This window comes from Gastrolobium bilobum, unplaced genomic scaffold (assembly GCF_033153095.1).
Source record: "Gastrolobium bilobum isolate Gb01-03AN ecotype WA unplaced genomic scaffold, APGP_CSIRO_Gbil_v1 utg1211, whole genome shotgun sequence".
Lineage (NCBI taxonomy): Eukaryota > Viridiplantae > Streptophyta > Magnoliopsida > Fabales > Fabaceae > Gastrolobium > Gastrolobium bilobum.
Window position 1 is genome coordinate 505,575 of NW_026898913.1, and position 14,813 is coordinate 520,387.

The window sequence follows — 14,813 nt, forward strand, 5'->3', positions numbered from 1 at the left end:
ATACGTATTTTTTATAACTTTTCTTATTTGAAACTAAACAATGGAATTAATATTTCCAAACTTTAACTTAAATGTTATAGAAGTAGAGTTTGAGAAGATGAAAATATAAAGAAGGGAAAAGTATTTCCAATCACCGGAGATAAAGTTATCTCTAGTGAGCTCAAAATGACGTCGTTTTGGGTTATAAAATTAAAAAAATATAATGCTAAAGACTAATATAACCCTACAATATATTATAATTACAAAAATACCTTGATTTTTGTCCGAAAATGACGTCGTTTTGAGCTCACCGGAGATAACTTATCTCCATTGACTGAAGAAATTCTTTACCCTATAAATAAAAAGAAGTTTTAAGCTATTTGCACAATTTCAAAAGTTATTTTTCTTAATTATGAGATATTTTTGGAATTTTAATAGTTTATTCACATTTAAAGCATATTAAATTTTTGAAAGTTTTACCGAAATAATTATAAATATGTCATTTCTTATTTTTTTTTCATTTAAATTTCAAATTTAAATTATTTTTATCAACTATACATATATTTTTATTAATTTTTTTGTTTAATCTTTAAACTATTATATTGAATTTAATTTTAATATATATATATATATATATATATATATACTTTTCACAATAGAAATATTAAATGCTAAATTCTTTTCCCACCTATCAATTAAAAATTCAAATTTAAAAAGTTTGAATTTTAAATATTAAATATTTTTTCACCCAATAGACATAATAATAAATATTATTAATAGGCTTAACAGTTTTTCATATCGAAAGTAGTGGTAAACATGCATAGAAGTTTGTAGGGGTGTTCGCGGTCTGGATTGGATCGGTTTTGGAAGCAAAACTCATCCGATCCAATCCCTTCGGTTTGATCATGTAATCATCCATTCGGTTTAGATTTTTTTTCAAATCCGATCCGATCCAATCCAATTTTTTTCGGTTTGGATTGGATCGGTTTTCGGTTTTTTGAATATCCTAAAATTAGTTTCATGATTATTATGCAAATAACATCTTTTGTATATATTGGCTTTGTAAAAAAAAAAAATTTGAAATACAAAAATATCAGTAAACAATACTTTAGTTGATGAGACGTGACTAAGTTTTTTTTTGGTTTAGTTGATGAGTTAATGGGTCTTAAGTTTAGAAAATTTTGGGCTATGATTGGAGAAAGGACAAGTAGGTAGAGGATAATTAATATATTGGATCGGTTTTCATCAACCCATCCGAAAACCGATCCAATCCAATTAAAATTTGCGGTTTTCTTTCGGTTTTCGCTTTTTCGGTTTTCGGTTTATTCGGTTATCGGTTTTTCGGTTCGGTTTTCGCGGTTTGAATCGGTTTGGATCGGTTGATGAACACCCTTAGAAGTTTGTGTATATTCTCCAAATAATAGCTTCTATTTATTCATTCACGACATAAAAAAGTGAGTTAATTATACACTTACATCAAAAGAATGAAAGTTTAATTTCTTTCGTATATATTGAATTAAAATTTACATTTTTATAGTGATTAAATTTTTATAATTCTTTTTTATAAAATGATTGATTTTATTTTTAATTTTTTTATTTAATTTAAAATTTGTAATTTAACTTCTTTTGTATTAATTATACATATTTTAAAAAAATTAATTTTTTTCTCTTTTAATTTGTATTGCTGCAATAATGTTGTATTGATATTTTATAAAAAAATGGCTGAAATTTTGTTAGGAGAATATTTCTCTTTTTAAATTATTTTTTTAAGTTTAATTTTTTAATTTATTATCTTTTAAAGTATAAATTTTTCATTTCTTATTTTTTCATTTAAATTATTTTTATCAACTATACATGTATTTTTATAATTTAATTTTTTTTCGTTTAATCTATAATCTATTATATTAAATTTAAATGTATTATATATATATATATATATATATATATATATCTTTTTTTCACTTCAGAAACATTGAATACTGATCTCTTTTTACACCTGTTAAGTTTAAAATTCTAATATAAAAAGTTTGAATTTTAAATATTAAATATTTTTCACCCAATAGACATGATAATAAATATTATTATTAGGCTTAACAATTTCAAATGCAGAAATTAAGTAGTGGAAAATATTAAAGTAGTATGTAAAATACTAACACCGGTTAGCAAAATCAAATCTAACGAACTAATGTAATGATTTTTAAATTCAATTAAATATGTTTGTTTAAGTTTTTTTAAAAATTCATAAATTAAAATTCCAAATGATACATAAGGTCATCATTAATAGCATTAAAATTCCAAACGTTTTTGGCTATCCTTATTTTTTAATCACCTCATTTTTTAATGTATTTAATGAATGGAATGACACGAACTAATGACCTACATTAATGGTTTTCAAATAAAATTCAATCTGTTTGTTTAGTTTTTTAAAAAAAAAATCAAAAATTAAAATTCCAAATGATACTTAAGGCCATCATTAATATCATTAAAATTTCAAACGTTTTTGGCTATCCACGTTTTTTAATCACCTCGTTTTTTAATGAATTTAATTATTGGAATGGCACGAACTAATGACCTACATTAATGGTTTTCAAATAAAATTCAGTCTATTATTTGTTTAGGATTTTTTTCAAACAAGAAAATCAAAATTCTAAATGGTACAGAAGGCCATAATTAATAGCATTAAAATTCCAATTTTTGGCTATCGTCTTTTTTTAATTATCTCATCTTTTTATGTATTTACTTGAATGACACGACTAATAACCTTCTTTGCCTTTTCAAATTACATTCAATATGTTTGTTTAGGTTTATATATATATATATATATATATATATATATATATATATATATATATATATATATATCAGCAAGTTCAGCAATTTCTTTGGATCTTTTGGTTTTTCACTAATTATGGAAAAAAGCATTCAATGTTTTTCAAAATAAGGATTAACAATTCCCATATAGAAAATAGTGGGAATTTAATACAACTATCTCCCACTAAAAGATGTTAAATTCTTTTCTCACCTATACCAACTTCAAATTTCGAATTTTAAAAAATAAGTGGGATATTAATGCAGTTGTCTGCCACTAATTAATGCTAAACTCTTTTCGCGTTAACTATTTAGTTTAAATATTTTTTTTTTGGTACATTGCCAGGAGGTATCCCCATTCAACCTTCTCCGGGCACCATACCCTCGGGGTACGGCCCGTTTGAGCTAGTTTAAATATTTTATATTTCAAATTAAAATAAATTATTTTTCATTCATCTGTTTTAAAGTTATATATCACATAGGTATAATTGTTTTTCATTCATCTGTTTTAAAATTCTATATCTCGTATAATTATTTTTCATTTTCCATCATATCATTATGAGCATTGGCAACTCCCATTTTTACGAGGATTCCATTCATATTAGCATTAACGATTTCCCATTTTTATTCATTGAATTGGCAACTCATTATTAACATAAGTAATTACAACAATTACACATAGTAAATGACTTATTCCTAATATGTATATTAATTACTGCTATTTTCATTAATTGTTAAAAGACTCCTCGTAATATAATTACTTTGTGTTTTGAAAACGTCTACATTGACCTTTGAAATTTTCCACGTAATCAGAATTAGAATACGAATTCCTTGAAATTTTCAACTCATTCAGGTTTACAATAGAAATTCCAAACGATATCTCATATGATGCATTGCTTGAATCGTATTTTTGGGTCGCATGTGTTTTATTTAATATGTATTTTTTTTTTATACTTTTTATTATTTGAAACTAAACAATGGAATTAATATTTCCAAATTTTAACTTAAATATTATAGAAGTAAAGCTCGAGAAGATGAAAACATAAAGAAACATAAATAATAAACAAACATAAGTTTTAAGTTATTTGCACAATTTCAAAAGTTATTTTCTTTTATTATGAGATGTTTTTGGAATTTCAATAGTTTATTCACATTTAAAGCATATTAATTTTTTGAAAGTTTTACCGAAATAAATTTTGAATATTATTTAATTTCGCTGGAGAAAAAAAAGGATATACAAAGGATACATTATAAAAGTTATACATAAAGGAAAGTTATTATTTTTTTGGGTGTAAAATGGATATTAGTAATTATGTTCGAGGGAGAAAAATAATAAGAAAATAAGAAAATAAATAAGAAAAGAAGAAAAAATAATAATATATTCTTTTGGTTAGTATAAAGCCACAATTGCATGGTGCATATACAAATAAAAGAAAAAAGGAAAATAGGATGATGTAAAATTGAAAAACTAAAAAATGGTAACCCGTATCTTCTTCTTCCATTTAATATACTCACAAACCGTTCTTCTTCTTCTTAACCCTAATTTCATTATTTATATTGGCTTCATGGTAGATTGTTTGCTTTCACTGTTATAAAGCCTTGATCTTTTAATTTTTCACCATTATGCATTTTTTGCGTTTTCCTCATTGAACCCTGAAACATAAGCATAAAATGAGAAAGAACTATAAAAAAATATCCCTGAAATCTTTTTTCCACATTTTGAGGAGATTGATTATTTGTTAAGAAAATTTGTACTTTATCTACATACCGCTCCTACAAAGTAAACTCAGGCTTGTGATCCATAATCGCAGTGGTTGTGAGAAACCATTGTACATATTAAAATTTTTACTTATTTTATAATATATCATGCCCAAAGATACTTTTGCAGAACAATATCAACTCAATTGTGCAATTTATTTATTTTCTAATATTCAAAAAATGAAAGAATTACGGAGAAAATACTTATAGAAGAAAAACATATAGAGAAGAATGTCATACCTTCATTTGAGAAAGTACAGAAGTACATATTTTAGTGATTCCAAATCATTCCGTCAGCTTTGCTCTACAATAGAGCTGCCAAAAAAAAAAATATTACATGTTCATCTAATAGAAGAACAGCTTGACAATAGCATGGATTCTTCCACCCTACAAAACGCATACATATAATAGTTAAAAAAAAGCATATCACAATAGAATTGCAAATGGTAAGAGACAAACTAGTACATGATCATCCAAAAGAATCATCTCCACATTGTCGTCAAAACCTTTATGCTGAAAATTAGGAACCTTCCAAGTCCTAACCACCCTAACCTTAATCCTCCATTCCTCCTTAGACGAATTAAGATCCTTTATAAAATCGTATTTGGAGTACATAAAAATGGTATAATAATAGATAATGTAGAAGAATAGGTTGAGAAGATGAAGAAAGTAGTGGAGATGAAAGATGTGAGCACAAACGGTTTCCCAAAAAACAACTCCCCTGCAATCTATCTTCTATTTATACACCATTGATTTTGGCTTGCGCATTAAATATTAAAAAAAACAGCTTCCACTAAAGTTCAATTTGAAAAAACTTTTCAATTTCCAATAAAGTTCAATAAATTTTTGCAACTTCCAATTGTTGCAGCTTCCAATAAGGAGATAATGAGAATTTAATTGTGTTTGTAAAAATTGAATTTTTTAGTCAGATTTTAATTGACTTTTTAAAATTTTAAGCTAAATATTTTTTAAAAAAGTTACTATAACAGGAAACATTTCAAATTCCTTTAGGTGTGACCACAAAGCTGAAATTGAAGGAGAGCGCGACACGTCATCAAACTTTTCAACAAACGGTTTTTCGTTATAATATATAAGATAAGAAGTGGTCATGTGGTCACGTTATTTGATCACAACCACTCATTTAAAAATTATATATTTTTCTCTCTCTTATCTCATCATCAATGAGTGGTTATAATTAAACCACATAACACTATTTCACATTAGAGGATCCAAATCCGGGATCCATACCTTTATTTTATTTTTTTGTCCATTTTCTCACCCATGATCTATTTCTTTCTCTAACTTAAAATTACACAATTTTACATCCTTCAAAAATGACACACATTTTTCAATTATAATTTTATGTTTTTTTTCTTAATTAACTCCTTAAATAATGTTATTTCAATATTTTGTTATAATTACTTTTTTATTCATTTTCATTTAATTCTCGTTTTTCAATTTATGTATTTCCATATATAATATAGTACTTAAGTCTTGTATACTTACAAAGCACTATAAAATATTGGTCATATATTTCACTTTTTCTATCGTCTAATAATATTTTAGAAAGTAATGCAATTTTTGTGTGATGTTGTAACGAGCCCAAGTAGTTCAAGGGCTAATAGAAGGACCACAAGGAAACCAGCCCAATACAAAGACTTCATTATGGGCTGAAGGAGTAGTAGATCTATTATTAATAGTATTAATCCTGTTTCATTGAAATGTCATTTGAATTACTTGTAACAGACTTTGCGTATAAATAGCCTTATGGGCCTAGTAATATGATAAGAAATATTCAGATATTCTCTCCCTTTCTTCCTTCTTCTCTCTCTCTAATTCTGCTCCATCTCTCGATAACCTAATTTCCTCTTAACTGAACTTTGTACCTGCTACGTTGGTGCCTTCATTGAGCTATGGCTGACAACACCAGAATTAGGGAACTCGCTAATCAGATTCACACACATGACCAACAGTTCCTCACCTTGGAACGTACCCTAGACTATCGACTGGACACAATTGAGCTCACCCAAAATCAACAGTTTGCAGACTAGACTCAACGCCTTACCAAACAGAATCAGCGTTTGGAAGGTGTTACAAATCAGATCCAAGAGATGTTTGCCCTACTCCAGACAATGCAGGTTCAAATCACCAATATGGGACCCATTCCATAGACGAGTGTTTTGGGACCTGGACCCACACGTCCACATCTCACTTACGTTCTATGGAGATAGATTTTCCCAGATTTAGCTCTGGGGATCCTGGACCATGGTTATTTGCAGTGGAACGATATTTCAGATACAATCAGGTACCAGATACTGATCGACTTGATTTGGTCTCGTTTAACTTGGATTTACCTGCTTCCTGTTGGTTCAAAGCTTGCTTTGGTCATGGCAACTTTCCTGATTGGAATTCTTTTGTTACTGCATTACATCAGCGTTTTGGTCCATCTGAGTTTGAAGATCCATTAGGCTCCTTGGCCAAATTATAGCAATCTGGATCCGTTGTTGATTTTCAATCAACGTTTGAATTACTGGCCCGCAGAATTCCCGCATTAACTCCTATGAAACGCAAAAGTTTGTTCATCTCGGGATTGAAACCCCACGTTCGAAGGGCAGTATTAGTTCATCGCCCACTTGATATCACTACCGCCTTTGCCTTTGCTAAAATTTATGAGGAGCAATTTGCTGACACATGTCCTACCAAACCTTGGCTGTCACGTACTTCCACTGCCACTCACCCCATTCCAGCACAACCTTTAACCACAATTCCACCACCCACTAACCCCAGACCACCATTACCCCTGCCATCCATTCCGATTAAGAGACTTTCACAGGCTGAAATGCAAGCACGATGGGAGAAAAATTTGTGTTATAATTGTGATGAACGGTTTGTCATTGGTCATCGTTGCAAGGGTCGTGCAACCCTGTTATATTTGGAAGGCACAGATGACGAACCTCCTGACATTGACTCTCACCAGTTTCTAGAATACACCTGATCCTCCTTCCCATGACGTTCCTCATGAGATAAGTTTTAATGCCTTGTTTGGCCACCATTCTACTAACTCTTTTTGTTTGCAAGGCACTATTGGGGGCCAACCAGTGCAAGTTTTAGTGGATGAGGGTAGCACTCATAATTTCATCACCCTTCACATGGCTTCTCACCTACGACTCACCTTACATGTTATTACACCATTTAACGTTAAGGTTGGCAATGGGGATGCCCTAACCTGCTCTGCTGCGTGTAAGGCAGTTACCATCAGCATGCAATCTCATCTTTTCAACATTGACTTATATGTCATTGATCTCAAGGGTGCTGATTTGGTTTTGGGAGTACAATGGCTTTCAACCCTGGGTCCTATTATTACTAACTGTTCTTCTTTAACTATGTCTTTTGTTCATAATTCTTCTCAGGTTTTATTACAAGGTGACTTACCCTTGCATCCCAGTCACATTACGTCCTCCCAATTACACAAGTTGATGTTGCAGGACTTCATCTCTTCCTGCCTAATGTGTTTCAATGCTCCTTCCATCCCCATCCCAACCTCGCCAGACACCCCCACAACTTTGGCTGGACTTCAACCTTTATTACAAGATTTCCACGATGTCTTTCTAGAACCTTCCTCACTACCCCCAGATCGGGCCTACAATCACCATATCCATCTCATGCCCAATACTGGTTCAGTGCAAGTCCGACCTTACCGCTACCCACACTATCAAAAAACAGAAATTGAAAAGATGGTCTCTGACATGCTCTCTAAGGTGTTATTCAACCTAGCCACTCTTGTTTTAGCTCCCCAGTCCTCTTTGTGAAAAAGAAGGATGGTACTTGGCATTTTTGTGTGGATTACAGGGCTTTAAACGCCATCACTGTGCAAGATAAATTTCCCATCCCTACCATTGATGAACTCCTAGACGAGTTACATGGGGCAACTATTTTCTCCAAGTTGGACTTACGATATGGGTACCATTAGATCAAGATGCACCCAGCTGATATTCATAAAACCGCTTTTCGCACTCATCATGGGCATTTTGAATTCTTAGTTATGCCATTTGGTTTATCCAATGCCCCTTCTACCTTCCAGTCCACTATGAATTCCATTTTCTCACCCTTCCTCAGGCGATTTGTGGTTATTTTTTTTTATGATTTATTGGTTTATAGCCCCTCCACAGAACAACATTTGCTTCATTTGCATGCTGTACTTAGTAAGTTGAGGGAACATTCCTTATTTACCAAACGAGAGAAATGCACGTTCGGTCAATCTGAAGTTCCTTATCTGGGCCACATAATTAGTGAAAAAGGGGTTTCACCGGATCCAGCCAAACTACAAGCCATTTTGGAATGGCCCACTCCAACTACTGTTACACAGGTGCGCGCTTTTTTAGGCTTATCTGGTTACTACCGAAAGTTTATAAAAAAATATTCCTCAATTGCAGCCCCTTTGACTGACCTCTTATCCAAAAAAGGGTTCCACTGGTCACCTATGGCTACTGCGGCTTTTGAAACCCTTAAACAACTACTTGTGACAGCCCATATTCTGGATTTGCCTAACTTCTCTGATACTTTTGTTGTGGAAACTGATGCCTTGGGTGTCGACATTGGGGCAATTTTGTTACAAAAGGAAAGACCCCTTGCTTTTTATAGCCGCAAGTTATCACCAGCCATGCAAAACCAGTCGGTTTATGTGCGCGAGATGGTCGTCATTACCTCAGCCATCAGTAAATGGCGTCAGTACCTTTTGGGATCACATTTCACCATCCGCACTGATCATAAGAGCTTACATAACCTGATGAATCAGGTTATTCAGACCCCTGAGCAGCAGTAGTTTTTATCTAAACTTTTGGGGTTCAATTTTACGATAACATATAAATCAGGGAAGACCAACATTGTGGCTGACAGTCTGTCTCGACTACCTGCAGGGGAAACAGAGTTACCATCACCCCAGTACTTGGCCATATTAGGCCCTACACTTAACTATACAGAGTTATTACAGTCCGATTACAACGCAGATGCCTACACTACTGTGCTTATTGTTCAATTACAACAAAATCCACATTCTTTGCCCGATTGGCATCTTCGCAATGGTTTGCTCCTTCATCGTTCTCGGATCTTTCTCCCTGCTGGATCTTCGTTGAAAGCTCACATTCTCCATGACTTCCACACTTCAGTCCAAGGCGGCCATTCTGGTGTGCAGGAAACCTTCCACCGTATCAACAACCACTTTACCTGGAAGGGTTTACACAAGGATGTTAAAACTTACATTCAAAATTGTGAACTATGCCAAAAATTGAAACCCCCAAACCACCCTCCCCTCAGACTTTTGCAACCCCTTCCCATCCCTGACAAGCTATGGGCACACTTAAGTATGGATTTCATCACACACTTACCGACATCAGCTGGTCATACTGCTATTTTGGTTTTGGTCGACAGATTCTCGAAAGCTGCAAATTTCATCGCACTGCCAACACATTATTCTGCAGCGAAGGTGTCTCAATTTTTCTAGGATTTCGTTGGCAAGCTCCACGGTATGCCCGAGTCCATTGTTTCAGACTGCGATCCCATCTTCATGAGCGATTTCTGGCGGTCTCTGTTTAAGCTGCAAGGTACACAACTCAACTTTAGTTCCAGCTACCACCCACAAACAGATGGGCAAACTGAAAGAGTGAACAAATGTTTGGAAAATTACCTTCGGGCCTTTTCCCATTCCCATCCGTCCACTTGGTCCAAGTTTTTAAGTTTGGCAGAATATCATTACAACACTTATTTCCACACAGCAAGAGGAATCACACGCTACCACGCTATGTTTGGCTGCAAGCCTCCCAACTTAGTGGCCTATTGCTTGGGTTCTTCCACCAACGAACTGGTCGACTCCACCTTATCAGAGAGGGGTACACTCATGGGGACATTAAAAGAAAAGCTTTTCAAAGCTCAACAAGTCATGAAAGCACAGGCTGATAAAAAACACAAAGATTGGACCTTTACCTCCGGTGATATGGTTCAGGTCCGATTGCAGCCATACAGGCAATTTTCTGTCAGCCGTCGATCCTCCCACAAGCTGGCTTTACGTTTTTATGGGCCCTTTGAAGTTGATGAGAAGATTGGAACCGTCGCCTACCGTTTGAAACTTCCGGTCACGGCGCGCATCCACCCGGTCTTCCATGTGTCCTTACTACGGCCGTTTCGAACCAGACAAACCTTCACGGTTCATCCTTTTCCTTCCGTGAAATTGGACAACCCCCTGATTCACAAACCATGCGCAATCGTTGGGTCCAGACAAATTTGGCGACGCGGTGTGCTCGTCCCTTAGGTTCTGGTGCAGTGGACGGATCTTCCACGGGAAGACTCCACATGGGAAGATCAAGACTTGCTCTTGACAACTGGACATGACAACATTGCAGGTAAAGAGTTTTTAACTGGGACTTCTTCGCCACTCTCCAAATCGGGTTCAGATACAGGGATGGTTTATGATCGAAGGATTAAGGTAACGGGTGCAGAGGCTATTCGTCTTTCCCAGCCAACTGGAGAGCAAGAAGGAGTAACTGAGAGGGTGACCCAAAACTCGTTTAAAGCTCCAATGCTTCAGGCACTTCCTATGAATCCCATTCATCTTCCACCTTCAACGGTTGCGATATCATCCCCTATGTCGGCACAATCTGGACCGCACGTAGCTACAAGTGATACACAGCGGTCTCCCACAACTCACCAGTTTTCAACGGCTCAGATTGCATATCCCAGGGCCCCTAATCCACTACCATCAGATTCTCTGCTAAAGTTGGCCAACCCACTCCTTGATAACGTTGCTGTAATCAATTCATCTGACACTTCCCAACCAAACACATCAGTTCATCACGTGGTTGCCATCAATGCTACTGCTACACCACCGGTTTTGGACACCAATCTGTTTCCTTTAGACCCCACAAGACTTGCAGACAAGTCTCCTTTTGCAGCGGCGGGTAATGTTACGAGCCCAATTAGTTCAAGGGCTAATAGAAGGACCACAAGGAAACCAACCCAATACAAGGACTTCATTATGGGCTGAAGGAGTAGTAGATCTATTATTAATAGTATTAATCCTGTTTCATTGAAATGTTATTTGAATTACTTGTAACAGACTTTGCGTATAAATAGCCTTATGGGCCTAGTAATATGATAAGAAATATTCAGATATTTTCTCCCTTTCTTCCTTCTTCTCTCTCTCTAATTCTGCTCCATCTCTCGATAACCTAATTTCCTCTTAACTGAACTTTGTACCTGCTATGTTGGTGCCTTCATTGAGCTATGGCTGACAACACCAGACTTAGGGAACTCGCTAATCAGATTCACACACATGACCAACAGTTCCTCACCTTGGAACGTACCCTAGACCATCGACTGGACAAAATTAAGCTCACCCACAATCAATAGTTTGCAGACCAGACTCAACGCCTTATCGAACAGAATCAGCGTCTGGAAGGTGTTACAAATCAGATCCAAGAGATGTTTTCCCTACTCCAGACAATGCAGGTTCAAATCACCAATATGGGACATGGATCCACACGTCCACATCTCACTTACGTTCTATGAAGATAGATTTTCCCAGATTCAGCTCTGGGGATCCTACCAGATACTGATCGACTTGATTTGGTCTTGTTTAACTTGGATTTACCTGCTTCATGTTGGTTCGAAGCTTGCTTTGGTCATGGCAACTTCCCTGATTGGAATTCTTTTGTTACTGCGTTACATCAACGTTTTGGTCCATCTGAGTTTGAAGATCCTTTAGGCTCCTTGGCCAAATTACAGCAATCTGGATCAATTGTTGATTTTCAATCAATGTTTGAATTACTGGCCCGCTGAATTCCCGCATTAACTCCTATGAAACGCAAAAGTTTGTTCATCTCGGGATTGAAACCCCACGTTCGAAGGGCAGTATTAGTTCATCGCCCACTTGATATCACTGCTGCCTTTGCCTTTGCTAAAATTTATGAGGAGCAATTTGCTGACACACGTCCTACCAAACCTTGGCTGTCACGTACTTCCACTGCCGCTCACCACATTCCAACACAATCTCTAACCACAATTCCACCACCCACTAATCCCAGACCACCATCATCCCTGCCATCCATTCCGATTAAGAGACTTTCACAGACTGAAATACAAGCACGACGGGAGAAAAATTTGTGCTATAATTGTGATGAACAGTTTGTCATTGTCATCGTTGCAAGGGTCGTGCAACCCTCTTAGATTTGGAAGGCACAGATGACGAACCTCCTGACATTGACTCTCACCAGTCTCTAGAATACACCTGATCCTTCTTCCCATGACATTCCTCATGAGATAAGTTTTAATGCCTTGTTTGGCCACCATTCTACTAACTCTTTTTGTTTGCAAGGCACTATTGGGGGCCAACCTGTGCAAGTTTTAGTGGATGGGGGTAGCACTCATAATTTCATCACCCTTCGCATGGCTTCTCACCTACGACTCACCTTACACGTTATTACACCATTTAACGTTAAGGTTGGCAATGGGGATGCCCTAACCTGCTCTGCTGCGTGTAAGGGAGTTACCATCAGTATGCAATCTCATCTTTTCAACATTGACTTATATGTCATTGATCTCAAGGGTGCTGATTTGGTTTTGGGAGTACAATGGCTTTCAACCCTGGGTCCTATTATTACTGACTATTCTTCTTTAACTATGTCTTTTGTTCATAATTCTTCTCAGGTTTTATTACAAGGTGACCTACCCTTTCATCCCAGTCACATTACGTCCTCCCAATTACACAAGTTGATGTTGCAGGACTCCATCTCTTCTTGCCTAATGTGTTTTAATGCTCCTTCCATCCCCATCCCAACCTCGCCAGACACCCCCACAACTTTGGCTAGACTTCAACCTTTATTACAAAATTTCCACGATGTCTTTCTAGAACCTTCCTCACTACCCCCAGATCGGGCCTACAGTCACCATATCCATCTCATGCCTAATACTAGTTCAGTGCAAGTCTGGCCTTACCGCTACCTACACTATCAAAAAACAGAAATTGAAAAGATGGTCTCTGACATGCTCTCTAAGGTGTTATTCAACCTAGCCACTCTTGGTTTAGCTCCCCAGTCCTCTTTGTGAAAAAGAAGGATGGCACTTGGCGTTTTTGTGTGGATTACAGGGCTTTAATCGCCATCACTGTGCAAGATAAATTTCCCATTCCTACCATTGATGAACTCCTAGACGAGTTACATGGGGAAACTATTTTCTGCAAGTTGGACTTATGATATGGTACCATTAGATCAAAATGCACCCAGCTGATATTCATAAAAACGCTTTTCGCACCCATCATGGGCATTTTGAATTCTTAGTTATTCCATTTGGTTTATCCAATGCCCCTTCTACCTTCCAGTCCACTATGAATGCCATTTTCTCACCCTTCCTCAGGCGATTTGTGGTTATTTTTTTTGATGATTTATTGGTTTATAGCCCCTCCAAAGAACAACATTTGCTTCATTTGCATGCTGTAGTTAGTAAGTTGCGGGAACATTCCTTATTTGCCAAACGAGAGAAATGCACGTTCGGTCAGTCTGAAGTTCCTTATCTAGGCCACATAATTTGTGAAAAAGGGGTTTCACCGGATCCAGCCAAACTACAAGCCATTTTGGAATGGCCCACTCCAACTACTGTTACACAGGTGCGCGGTTTTTTAGGCTTATCTGGTTACTACCGAAAGTTTATAAAAAAATATGCCTCAATTGCAGCCCCTTTGACTGACTTCTTATCCAAAAAAAGGTTCCACTGGTCACCTATGGCTACTGCGGCTTTTGAAACCCTTAAACAGCTACTTGTGACTGCCCATATGCTGGGTTTGCCTAACTTCTATGATACTTTTGTTGTGGAAACTGATGCCTTGGGTGTCGGCATTGGGGCAGTTTTGTTACAAAAGGAAAGACCCCTTGCTTTTTATAGCCGCAAGTTATCACCAGCCATGCAAAACCAGTCGGTTTATGTGCGCGAGATGGTCGCCATTACCTCAGCCATCAGTAAATGGCGTCAGTACCTTTTGGGATCACATTTCCCCATTCGCACTGATCATAAGATCTTACATAACCTGATGAATCAGGTTATTCAGACCCCTGAACAACAACAGTTTTTATCTAAACTTTTGGGGTTCAATTTTACGATAACATATAAATCAGGGAAGGCCAACGTTGTGGCTGACAGTCTGTCTCGACTACCTGCAGGGGAAACAGAGTTACCATCACCCCAGTACTTGGCCATATCAGGCCCTACACTTAACTATACAGAGT